At 40.9% G+C, this 12,908-nt stretch overlaps 1 protein-coding gene across 2 annotated transcripts in view; it reads right to left on the reverse strand.

Moving 5' to 3' along the window:
* RBM26 (RNA binding motif protein 26) overlaps nucleotides 1-8,551 on the reverse strand; it is an 82,493-nt gene extending 73,942 nt beyond the window's left edge. For both annotated transcript variants that reach the window (XM_032610812.1, XM_032610811.1), the window contains exon 1: nucleotides 7,845-8,551. The gene's annotated coding sequence lies outside the window, so the exon portion shown is untranslated. The remainder of the gene's footprint in view (nucleotides 1-7,844) is intronic.
* Between the last annotated feature and the right edge of the window lie 4,357 nt (nucleotides 8,552-12,908).

Genomic DNA, 12,908 nt, shown 5'->3' on the forward strand with positions numbered 1-12,908 from the left:
TGTTCATAATACTATCCCTATATCTTGATTTATGCATGTAAAATAATTCATTTGAAAAGAACTGTAAGCCAAAGAAAAGGAATTGCTAAAACAGACAGAAAATGCTAAATGCATTTTAACTACTCATCACTCAGATGGAAAACCCAACTAAGGTTTGCAGCAGTAAAATGTGGTAATGAAGGTCATGAAAAATATTTTAGCCAATAATTAATTATAGAAAAACTCTTCTACCAGCTGTAAAATTCATCAGACTAAATTACCATACATAATTTTTTGTGCAGCTCCATGGAGGTGCGCAATCTTGCATATAGCAGCATTCAGTAATACTTTAATGAGTAAATGTTAATACTCTTCAGTGTCCTTTCCCCCTTAAAAAAAATCACTTAAGCTTTAGTTAATTTGAAACTGCTGAAAGGTAAAAATAAAGCAAAACAGGCCCTGAGATTAGTAAATCTTCAAATTGCTCACTTATCTGCTTCTCTGAAATAGAAGTTTTACACAAATGCCTCTTCTCCCTTAAGTCATGGGTGCACAAAATAGAAATTTCAACTAATGCATTTGAAACTCAGATGCACACCCCACACATGGCATTGTGCTGGGTGCTCACACAGAACAGAACACTTAACCTTAAGATTTGGAGTTTATTTTCAAGGACCTTAGACTCTAACAGTAACCTTAAAACAAGTAAGAATTAACTGCTGAACAAGTTTGCAAGTGATGAGTACCAACTAGAGCTAGGAGAGGAGAGTCATGGAGGAGAGTCACTGCTTCCAACTGGATAGATGATAAATGGCTTTCTGGAAGAACTGGAATCACACTTGACCTTTGATTTCAACATATAAAAAAGAAACGGAGAAAGGCAATACATGATAATGCACAACAAAGCTCTGGAATATAAGTGTCTTGTTTTTAATCCTGTCTCTATCATTTATAAGCTATGAATGAAGTGTATTACTTAATCTTCCTAAGAGTCAACTTCTTCATCCTTAAAATTGGTATAACAGAACCTAGCTCACATACAATGAATGCACAAGCATTAGCAAATAGCACTCAACGAATGTTACCTTCTACTTAAAGTTGAGGGGAAAAGGACAGTATGACCAATGTGATAGAGAATCAGAATGTAAAGTTCAGTTTTGCTGAAATTAAGACTTACATAAAAAGTAGGAAGATATAAACTGGAGAGATAATTTGAAACAGACATTAGAGTCCTGAAAACCAAGTTAAAAAGTATGCAGTTAATTACTTAGGAGTCCTGAAGATTTTGATCTAACAATAGGATATAAACAAGTTGGGTATCCAGGCCAAAAGAACTGGAAGAGAGAAAAAGACTGGAGATAGGGAGGTCTGTTAGGAAACAAACTGCAATGGTTTAGATAAGGAGTGAAGAGTCCCCTACTGAGCACTGTCATTAGTAAGAATTATTAAAAGAAAGAGACAGAACCCAATGACCAACTTGAATGGGAGAAAAGAAATGAAGGGAGGAGAAGCCAAAAAAATGAAACTTCAAGCCCAGATAATTTGGAGAAATGAAATGGAAATAAGTGAACATTTTATTTTCAGAAACATACAATAGTTTGAAGTTCAGATGAGAGGATCAGGTACAGAGCTAGCAATCAGAGTTAAGAGCTTAAAACTTTGAAGTGGTTAAGCCTAAACATAATTGTGTGAAAAATAAATGCATACAGGTATGTGCTGGAAAAGCTCTAAAATTCAAATGCAAATGTGTATATGCAATATCCTGGGGAAAACAGTCTTTAATCAAACTTTCAAAGCATCTACAACACACACACAAAGTTTTTAAAAACCACAGGCACGTATTACAATGGAAACCATCCATAGGAATGAATGTGAATGATGGAACAGGAGTAGAATGATTAAGAAAAAAAAGTCTTGGGAACAGAACTAAGAATAATACAATTCAAAGGCAAGAAAAAGAACTTAAGGAGATAGAAATGATTTGAGAAGAGAACCAAAATATTATGGATCCAAGACATGAGAAGTTTAAAAAAAAAGAAAAAGGGCAGCTATCAACACTGTCTAATGTTATATACAGAGGTCAAAGAATTAAAATTTATACAAAGTATTTACATTTAATAAACAAATTCACTGGTAACATTGAGGTAAGCAATTTTGGTGAATACAAGTAGCAAGAAACTATATTATAGGCATTAGGAAGTAAATGGCTGGGGCAAATGAGTGAAAAAATTAAAGGCTGACTACTGTTTCAAGATTTAACACTGACAGGAAAAGAAAGCTAGCAAAGTGACTAGAAGTATGATTTAATTTTTTGTTTTATTTTTTGCTACTGTTGCTAAGCTTTTCTTCCTTAAGGAATGGGAGACTGACTCTGTGCCCAAAGGAGTCTGCAGAAAAAAAAGATCAAGGGAGGGAAACAGGTATAAAGTTCAGAAATAAAAAGATCACCTTTCAGCTCTTCCTGTAAAACTGGAACAAAAATAAATTTTAATGTGGTAAGAAAGGTTTAATAACAAGCGTAGGTGAAGAGGAAAAGACTACAAAAACTCTAGGTTTCTTTCTTAAACTCTAAAGCACTGATAACCATGATGCTTTAGAACTTTGTTCCTTTACAATAGCAGCTACTACTCCAAAAATGTAATAGTAAAAAAGTGTATAGGGCTTCCCTGGTGGCGCAGTAGTTGAGAGTCCGCCTGCCGATGCAGGGGACACGGGTTCGTGCCCCAGTCCGGGAGGATCCCACATGCCGCGGAGCGGCTGCACCCGTGAGCCACGGCCACTGAGCCTGTGCGTCCAGAGCCTGTGCTCCGCAACGGGAGAGGCCGCAGCAGTGAGAGGGCCCACGTACCTCAAAAAAAAGTGTATATACACACACACAGAGTAATAGGAAAGAATACATTGTACTGTGTTGTAGTAAATTAAGAACAAGGCTCCAGAGTCAAAAACTTGAGTTTAAATCACTGTTTAGTCACATGTAAAAGCTGTGACTCTGGGGCAAGTATCTCAACTTCATGCTCTAGTGCCTCGGGGTCATCACTTGCAAAATGGAGGTACAGTATTTACCTCACAGAACTTGAAATACAAAACTTTAACAATGTGTTCAAATGTTAATGGTAGCAATAATAGTAATGTAACCTATTTGTGTTTAATCAACCGGTATTAAGAAAGGAGGGAAGGGCTAGGCTCTTTAAAATATGTCTCATTTAATCCTTTCAACTACAGAAAGAAAACAAGTATAATTCTCCCTATCACACCAACAAGGAAAAGGGAGGTTCATTTGCCTAGATTACTCAGTTAATAAGTGGCAGAGCTGAGATGTGAACACTGGTCTATGTGGACACAAAAATGTTTTCTTTCCACTACACAATGCTACCTCCACAGCACTACATAGTAGCAGGAGCACAAAACTAGGCGTTTTGTTCTTTACTACTAAACTCACAAAATCTGGGCACATCATTAAGTTCATCTGTCTCTCAATTTTATTTTCTGAAAAATTAAGGGGTTTGATTAGATTTTGAGGTTTCCCCTAAACTAAAAATAATCCATGATTTTATTAAATCACCATTCAGTGATGTGTAAACTCAGAAAAAGTTTTAAAATACAGCAGAAAACCTCTTCTGTTTAAAAAAACAAAAAAAACATCGAAAGAAGACAGCTTAATTCTTTTCCAGGACTGCACATTATGAAAAGAAATCAATGTTAAAGGGAAGACCAACATCTAATTTTATTATTAGCATGCATGACTAAGCAAATGTTTGGGAGAACAAAAACATCAAGTATTTCAAGATGACAATTTTAACACCTATATTTTCAATAAATTATGAAAAAAACTCAGAATCTTGATATACCTACAGACCTTATAATCAAATAAAATACAGATTTACCAACTTTTATTTCATGTTGTGAAACTGCAACCAGGTTGACTTTTTTTTTTTTCTTAATGTCCATATGAAAACTTTCCTCCCCTAAAACCCTTCACTGGCTTCCAACTACCCTTCAATGACATCCCAAATCCTTAAAATGACTCAAGAGTCTCGTGCGATCTGGCTCCTCTCTCTGGAGCTATCCACTGGCTCTTTTTTCAGTTTTCTTTCAATTCCTCCAAGACACCTCTTTTTTCCCTTTATTTTAGGGCCTTCATACCATCTGCCCTCTAAAACCTTGCTGTCACAGCTCTCCATTCCCCTCCTTTTGCCCCAGCAAACTGCTCTTCATCCATCCCGGTTGAGATGAAAATATTATCATGCCAGGAAAGCCTTTCTTGACCTCCCAGACATATATTTTGACAGCATTCTGGATTAATAACACTCACTAGTCTTATGGTTACTTGTTCACCATCGGTCTTTTCCGTGCTAAGCGGTAAACAATATGAAGATGGTCATTTCATGTCGTGTTTCCTACTATTTCCCCAATATCTAACACAGTGCTTAGCACAGAGTAGATTAAAGGTGCTCAATAAATATGTGCTGAATTTAATACATTTAAACTATGAGGCAAGTCCAAAACCATCAGATACTTTACTAGCACAAATAGCTAAAAAAGTTCTATACACGTTTCAAGTTCTGTCTTATCCTTTGTGCTTCATATGGTCCTGCCTCAAATAGGTGCTATATGGCAATTACGAAGTAAAGCAAAAAAATCTCTTTAGAGAACAAATACATCTTCAAGTTTCACAAAACCAAGGTTAGAAACCATAGGTCTTAAATAACTGTAATCAGCGTTAAAAGTCATCTAAAGAATGCACCTGAGGGGCTTCCCTGGTGGCGCAGTAACTGAGAGTCTGCCTGCTAATGCAGGGGACACAGGTTCAAGCCCTGGTCTGGGAGGATCCCTCATGCCGTGGAGCAACTGGGCCCGTGAGCCACAACTACTGAGCCTGCGCGTTCGGAGCCTGTGCTCCGCAACAAAAGAGGCCGCGATAGTGAGAGGCCCAAGCACTGCGATGAAGAGTGGCCCCCGCTTGCCGCAACTAGAGAAAGCCCTTGCACAGGAACGAAGACCCAACACAGCAAAAATAAATAAATTAACGTCAGATGCAGGCTTGTTAAAAAAAAAAAAAAAAAAAAAAGAATTCACCTGAAATGCAATTAAAGGGACAGGAACTTGGATAAGGGCTCATTTTTACCACAGTAGTGTACGTTATAAAAGGACCAATCCCAGCTCCTATCACTGTCTAGGTTCTACAAGTAGTGCTTTATTCCAGCAGTAATGACTGCACTGCTTACAGTCATCTGAGTAGGCTATATGATACCCGAAGATGCTTTATTAAAACTCAAGAAAAATTACAAGCAGAGTAGCTATAATCTTCAATTAGTGAAAAAAAAAAAAGGAAATGGTAATAAAGCTGATAAGTAATTTGAGAATTGAATGCCTTAAAAAAGGGAATATATATATATATATATATTTTTTTTTGCGGTACACGGGCCTCTCACTGTTGTGGCCTCTCCCACTGCGGAGCACAGGCTCCAGACACGCAGGCTCAGCGGCCATGGCTCACGGGCCCAGCCGCTCTGCGGCATGTGGGATCTTCCCGGACCGGGCACGAACCCGTGTCCCCTGCATCGGCAGGCGGACTCTCAACCACTGCGCCACCAGGGAAGCCCCGGGAATGCTATTTTAACTCAAAACAGTCTTCTAAGTTTTCTGTTCACCGAACACTTTATTGAGTGCTAATTACAAACCAGGCAGTGTTCAAAGATTTTCTTAATACATACTCATTATTTTCCCCATTTTAGACATGAGGAAGGAGGCACTGAGCTAAGTAACTTACCTAGTATCATACAGCTGGTAAGTGGCAGAGGCAGAATTCAAAGGCAGCCATTCTGGCTCCAGGGTTCTCCCTCTCATACACTCCTGCCTACTCCCTCTCTCCAATCCACTTAAACAAGGCTTCTAACCATACCACCCTACTCCAGTGAGACTTTTCACTTAGTTCACCAATGACTTCTACCTTGACAAACCTAAGGGCCACTAATCTGCCTCCACCTTTTTCATCCATTATGCAGTATCCCATCAAGTTGACAACCCTCCTCTTTTGTTATACATTTGTTTCATTAGTGACATGTATCCCAATTTTCTTCCTACCTCAGACCTGGACTCTCTTCGCTTCCCTTTCTACACATTCTTCCTCAGAAACTTCCCAGTCTCATGGCTTTAAACACTATCTGCATGACTCCCAAATATTTCTAGTCCTGGCCTGAGTTTCTAGACTCATAACCAACTACTTATTTGAACATCTCACTTAGTATATAATACCTTACACTTAATGATCAAAACCAACCAACCTACTCTTCTCCCCTCAACCTGTTCTCTCCAACACGGATTCAGTTGCTTAGGCTAACTTCTTAGTTATCACCCTTGACTTCCCTTTCCCTTATCTCTCACACCCAATCGATCAGCAAGTTCTACAGATCTATTCATTAAACATATTTAGTTTCTGTCTCCACTATCACTCTAATGCAAACTATCTACAGCTCTGCCTACAACGTCCTTCAGAACGGTTCTCCTTACTTCTCTTCTTGGCCCCTTAACCTCCACAAAGCAGGTAGAGTTAAAACAAAATCAAATCAATCCCTGCCTGCTTTAAATCATCTAATGTCTTCCCATTATAGTTTAAATTAAATCCTAGCTCTTGACCACAGCCTAGAAGATCCTACATGATTTGGCCCCTGCCTACTTCTCAAACTTCACAACCTTCCATCCTCTCCCCCATCACAAGGTTCCCTGCAGCTACAACTGCCTGCTTTCTCTTCCCAGATCACACCGTGATCATTTCCACTACAGAGCCTTTGCACTCGCTGTTCCTTCTGTAAGGAGCATTCTCTCTCCAGACTTTTACACAGATAGTTCCTTCTGTTCCTTAGGTGTTGCTCAAATGTCCACCTCCTCTGAGAGGCCTTCTAATCACTCTTTTACATGATTCTCTACTGTTACAATCATCATTACTCTTATTACCTGAAATTACCTTATTTACTTGTTTATTATGTCTTACTGATTTTGGAATTTAAAAACTCTAGCCCTGACCCTCCCACAGTACATAGAAGGAGCCTAATAAATTTATTAAATGAATGGATATTCCCCGTTGTATTTTAAGCTGTTTATTGTAAATCAACCAATTTTGATAAAACACTTGGCCCATATTTTGCGTGTATTAAAAGATAACTCCTTAAAACACTCAATTTTTCCAATCTAATACATTTCAGCACTCTGAACCCCCTCAAACACACACATGCACAGAGTCCACCTATAGAAACCTACTTAAAACTGCTAAATAGTCCATATGGATAGATTGCATTTTCTTCCCTCCAAGCTAACAACGTGTAGGTGGGAAAGGGGAATTTTACTGGGCACCTTAGCACCTGTTACATCTTCAGTTAACAGAGGTGCTGATGAGCCAGACAGCACATGGAGACATGGCCTTTCTTTCAGGGATTGTATGTAGGTAAAACGTGAGTGGCTGAGACAAGAACTGTTCTAATCTGTAATAAGGGCTATTCACCTCATTTAAAGAAACAAAAATAGTCTAGTGGACAGCGGATTATGCTCGGATTCACCAGAAGAAACTGATCTGGGGGCCCTGGGCAAATACGAGTTGTGTGTGTAGGTTGTTGGGGTCGGTCTACAAATAACGGGAAAACAAGAGGAAGAGACATTGGTTTAAGAACCAACTCAGCGATAAGGTAAAGGTCAGCTCAGGCTCCCAGGCGTATTCTGAACCTGGGAACGAGGGTGGTAGAGGAGAAGAAAACAGAGCCCTAGGACCAGCGTTCAACCGCTTCGGCCTCCACGGAAGGCACTTGAGGCAACCGTGAGGCCACCTATCTCCCACTTCCACCCCTGCAAGGAAATAGCCCCCGGATACTCACATGGGGCTCGAGAGTCTTGCTGAGCCAGGACTTGAGGGCCCTCGAAGTTTTCAATGATCATTTTAGAAACCATCCACAGCGGCCCAGAGGCCCGTCACACTAGTCCGCCCGCCCAGGTCGCGGCCGCTACAGCCGCCGCTGCCCCCGCCCCCTCCTCCGCGCGCCGCCCGCGTGGGCCGCGGTGGGAGGCGCCGGTGGCAGGCTCCCGCGAGCCCCGATGGGCCAACAGCTCCGCGGGGGACGGCCGCAGGCCGCGAGTCCACGGGGTGCCAGGAACTCCCCCTCCCCGGCCCCCGGCCCCGGCTCAGGCAGCGACTGTTTGCCCGGGCCCTTCCCCCTTCTCTTCCACCCCAGCGAATCTTCCTTGGACCAGAGCGCGACACGCTCCTAGACCCGGGCTTTCTCTCAGCTTTGAGACCAGGTGCTGGTTGGCAACGCAGAAGAGGCAAAAGTGAAGAAAGCGAAGACGAAGGGCAGCTGAATGGGAACGGTTCAGGGGGTCTTCCGGCTCCCAGCACCCCCAAGAAGATGGCTGCCGATAAATCTCGCGAGGAATTGTTGAAGTGTCGCGGTGACTCCCGGAGCCTGCTGGGAAGAGACGTAAGATCAACGGAGAGCGCGCTAGGCAAGTTTGGCGAGTTTTGCGTCTTTGCGTGGTTTGTGGGCCCTTTTCTTTTTTCACGCTTTGATTCTCTTAAGGACTAAAGACTTTATTTTTTTTTTGCAAGGAGGGAAAGGCCGCTGATTTCAGAATCAGCGGGAACCCCAGCCCGTCCTCTGTAACTGACGGCGTGGCGCATCGGCTGGAACGACCGACGGGAGCGCTCCTCTGAGAGCGTCCACTCGGATGTGGCGGGATGCAGGCGACCTGGGGATTACAGGTGTGCTGCGCTGTGCTGCCTCCTCCGTTTACCTCAGGATCCTGCAGTACTATATTCTGCATGTGCTGTGCTGTGGACAAGATTGGGAAGAACGGGCTGGTCTAATATAACGCGCTGAGACCGCCAGAGGCTTAGTTTTGTCCACAATTACTCGACTTCATGCATGGGCAGAGCACTAATGACCTAGGGATTCCTTCAACCCTTGACAGTTCTGAAATAGTTTCCAAACATCTGAAACTTTCGGACTTTTTCCCAGCCAGAAATAAGGATAAGTGTTTGTGGTTTTTTGGGGGGGTTTTGGTTTTTTTTTTAGTGTGTAGTGTTTTTAATTCCCTCCGTTTAGAGCCTATTCAGCCCCAGATAGGGAAATTACATAATATCAAAAGAGAGCCTTCATATCAGCATCCTAAATAAAGTAACTTCCTTTCTCCTGGGTGGGTCAAATAAGTTTGATTCCTGCTTCAGTTATTCTTTTTGCTATTATTTACTTCCATTAAGGTACTAGGTGGAATTTTACAAAAAGTCTAGTGCCTGTTAACTGTAATGAAAATAATTCACAATATAGACATTTAAAGTAGAACAATAAAAAGCTTTTTATGGCAGACACAGTGGTAGACTAAATTGTTAAGAACTCTGAGTTTATAATTTGCTAGAGTGAAGTGTCCTTAAGCACTAAGTGGAAAAGATTTGACAAAGTCGGAAAAGCTTGACATTTGTTTTAAAATATAGCATATAAAGTAGTATGCAAATTAGAAGACTGCTACTGATTAACCAGGGTGTTGATTAACAAGTGATTTAGCTAAGTGAAATAAGCTGGATGCAAAAGGGCAACTATTCTGTGTTTCCACTTATGTGAGGTACCTAGAGTGGCCAAACCCCTAGAGACAGAAAAATAGAATTTTTATCAACTTGTTATCACTTAGTTGCCAGGGGCAAGAGGGGTAGGGGAGAATGGGGAGCTATTTTTTAATGAGTAAAGAATTTCAGTTTGGGATGATGAGAAAGTTCTAGAGATAGGCGGTGTTGATTGTTGCACAATAACGTGAGTGTTGTGAACTGTACACTTAAAAATGGTTAAAGTGGGGGCTTCCCTGGTGGCTCAGTGGTTGAGAGTCCACCTGCCGATGCAGGGGACACAGGTTTGTGCCCCAGTCCGGGAAGATCCCCACATGCCGCGGAGCGGCTGGGCTCATGAGCCGTGGCCGCTGGGCCTGCGCGTTCTGGAGCCTCTGCTCTGCAACGGGAGAGGCCGCAACAGTGAGAGGCCCGTGTACTGCAAAAAAAAAAAAAAAAAGGTTAAAATGATAAATTTTTGTATATTTTGCCACAATAAAAAATGATTTATAAATTTAATATTGCTAGGGAAATGTAAAATCCTAACTGTTAGCCTGCCAGTTTAATAGCCTTGCCGCGGACTGACTCCACCAGTTTTCAACCTCATCACCAACTGTTGGGTAACTCTGGCTCTGCACTCCAGCTAATCATCATTCTTTTGTTAAATGCTATATAATCCACGGAAACAGATTTGCTCACCTTTCCCTCCTCCAAACATTTATTCACATCATTTCCACAGGGAATGCTTCCACTTACTTCTTTCTCTGGCTATTCAAACCTTGCCCATCCTTCTCTCTCAGTACCACTGCTACTGTATTTTTGAATCCTTCCTTATTTTTCCTAAACAATAGTAACAGGCTTTTAATTTCTCTGCCTCTTAGCTGCCCCCTTATCAGTTCATCTTCAGTTGCCTTCATCATCATTGCCTTTAATAGCAGTTATTGTAAAATTTGGATCTAATCATGTTAGTTCCCTGCTTAAAATCTTCATCAACTTCCACGTTGTCTTCAGGATAAAAAATCTACATTCTTTAACATCTATAAAGGACCTTTTAAAATCAAACTCTTACTATATGCCTTAGAAACTTCTTTCACTGCCTTTCAGCCTTCGCTTCAGCACCCTGAAACTATTTCATGCTCCTTGAAAGAGGTGTGTTCTCTCACTAAACTGATCCATTGCAAAATGTGTTTCCCTCCCTTGCACTTGAATCCTACCTGTCCATTAAATTCAGTGCATACAGCATCACCTTTAGAAAACCATCCTTGACTTCCCTGCTCTAAAGCAGGAGTCCCTCTGAGGTTTTATCACATCAGCCTGTGCTTGCATCTATTGTAACACTCATTGCTTTATTTTTGCAATTATTTGATTATCTGTTCATTAGTAGACTATGGTTTTGAATCTCCTGTTCCATGCACAGCCCCTGATATATACAGTCATTTCTCAATTTTTTGAATGATCAAATGAAGCTCTGCCACTTCCAGGAAATCTTCCCTGAACAATGTAGCTGATAGCAATCTCTTCCACCTCTAAATCCTTAGTTACAGTGCTTGTTATCACTCCACGACTAGTCATCAGTGCTTCCTAGCATGATTCTCTTTCTTAACTATTATCATTTATCCCTCATCGCTTCAGTGCTTCATCTTCTTTGGCTTTGTCTTCAGAGGTGATAATTAGCTAATGTGATAAGCAGTGCAACTAAGAAAAGACTAAAACAACCCCCATAGACTACTTTATGTATTCAGTAACAAACAATTCAGAATGTCCATTATTAGGTTACCTCCTTAACATTTTCCAACATACCATGTTCCCTTCAAAGCCCTGTGACTGTTAGCACTGTTCCTTTTGCCTGGAATGACTTTCCTTATAGCTCAAATACCAGATTGCCCTAGGCAAAGGTTGTTGCCTCTTGGTTCTTACCTGTAGAATAGGAGTTAAAACGTCTTATTTAGTTTTTCATCTGTCTGTCTAACTAGATTATGAGCTCTTTAAGGACTAGGACTCAAGTTGATTCCTGTTTGTTCTTTCTGCACGTAGCACAGTGTGTGGAACTCAGAAATGTTTGTTGAAAGATATAAGAAGGAAGTAGAGGCAGGGGAAATATTTTTGATAGGCAAGTCATAATGATATACCTCCCAGTAGGCCTACATCTCCTTATAGTTACTTAGCTGCCCTGATCCTTAGGAATATTCTCTAGAGTATACTTAACTCCTCCTTAGGTTCTTCCAGTTCTCTCACCTGGCTGGTGGAGACAGTCTTCTTACTCTCAGTGGTGGTTGCTTTGAGGGTCTGATTAAACACTTAGCCTGTATTTCAACATCACACAACATATTCTATATTTTTTTCTTCTATTGTATAGTCAGTACTCTGTCCCGAGAATCACGTTTAGGTCTTTATTCTCTCTGGAATACATGCCTTTATTTGGTGTAAGGTGGGGATCTAGCCTATTTTTTCTCCAAACAGCAAGCCAATTCTTCTCTATAATTCTACTGAACAGTCTCTCCCTTCCCCATTGATTTTCAATGCCACCTTTATCATATATTCATATTTCCATTATGTATGGCTCTGGTTCTGACCTCTTTTTCAGTTGGTCTCTTTGTCCATGATGAGCCAGTACCATGTTGTTTTTATTTACATTGTCTTATAGACTGTCTTAATATGTAATAGTGAAAAATTCCTCCCCCTTTGCTCTTGTCTTTCAAATTTGACTTAGCTAACTGTGAACCCTTGGTCTACTAAATACTTCCTAGAACAAGATTGTCGAGCTTAGCAAAAACAAAAAAAAAGGATCCTTTATTGAATTTATAGATTAATTTGGGTTGAATTGGCATCCTGTGTCGCAGTCACAGGTACTTTGCCTCAGGTCTACCTTTGAGAAAGGACTCACTGCCGAAGGCATGTAGTTAGCTGACAGCCTTCAGTCATTAACTTCTTCTGGGTTTCACCTCAGCTTCCAAAGCTGAAGTAACACTATTTTCAGGGCTACCCTCTCTCCCATGCCCATCCTCAACTAAAGACTGAGTAAGGCATAGTATAAGGACCGTAATGTCAACATTAGGATGACAGAGGCTTCTTCAGGCCTGCATGGCTCCCCCTGCCTAATCCTACTTTCTGCCTTTCTTTCACAGATGCTATCCTCCAGTAAACCTTTTGTACTTCTAACTCCACCTCAACATCTACTTCCTAGAGAACCTAATCTATGACACAAGTCATCTGATTCATTCTATTTTTATAAATATTTTTTAAATTATAGTTAATTAAAATATAACCGTCCCTTCTGGCCCAATTACTTCTTTGAAACCATCCCTAGCCACCTTCATTTAATATGATGTCTCTCAGGACATACATTCTA

Source organism: Phocoena sinus, chromosome 18 (assembly GCF_008692025.1).
Source record: "Phocoena sinus isolate mPhoSin1 chromosome 18, mPhoSin1.pri, whole genome shotgun sequence".
Taxonomy (NCBI): domain Eukaryota; kingdom Metazoa; phylum Chordata; class Mammalia; order Artiodactyla; family Phocoenidae; genus Phocoena; species Phocoena sinus.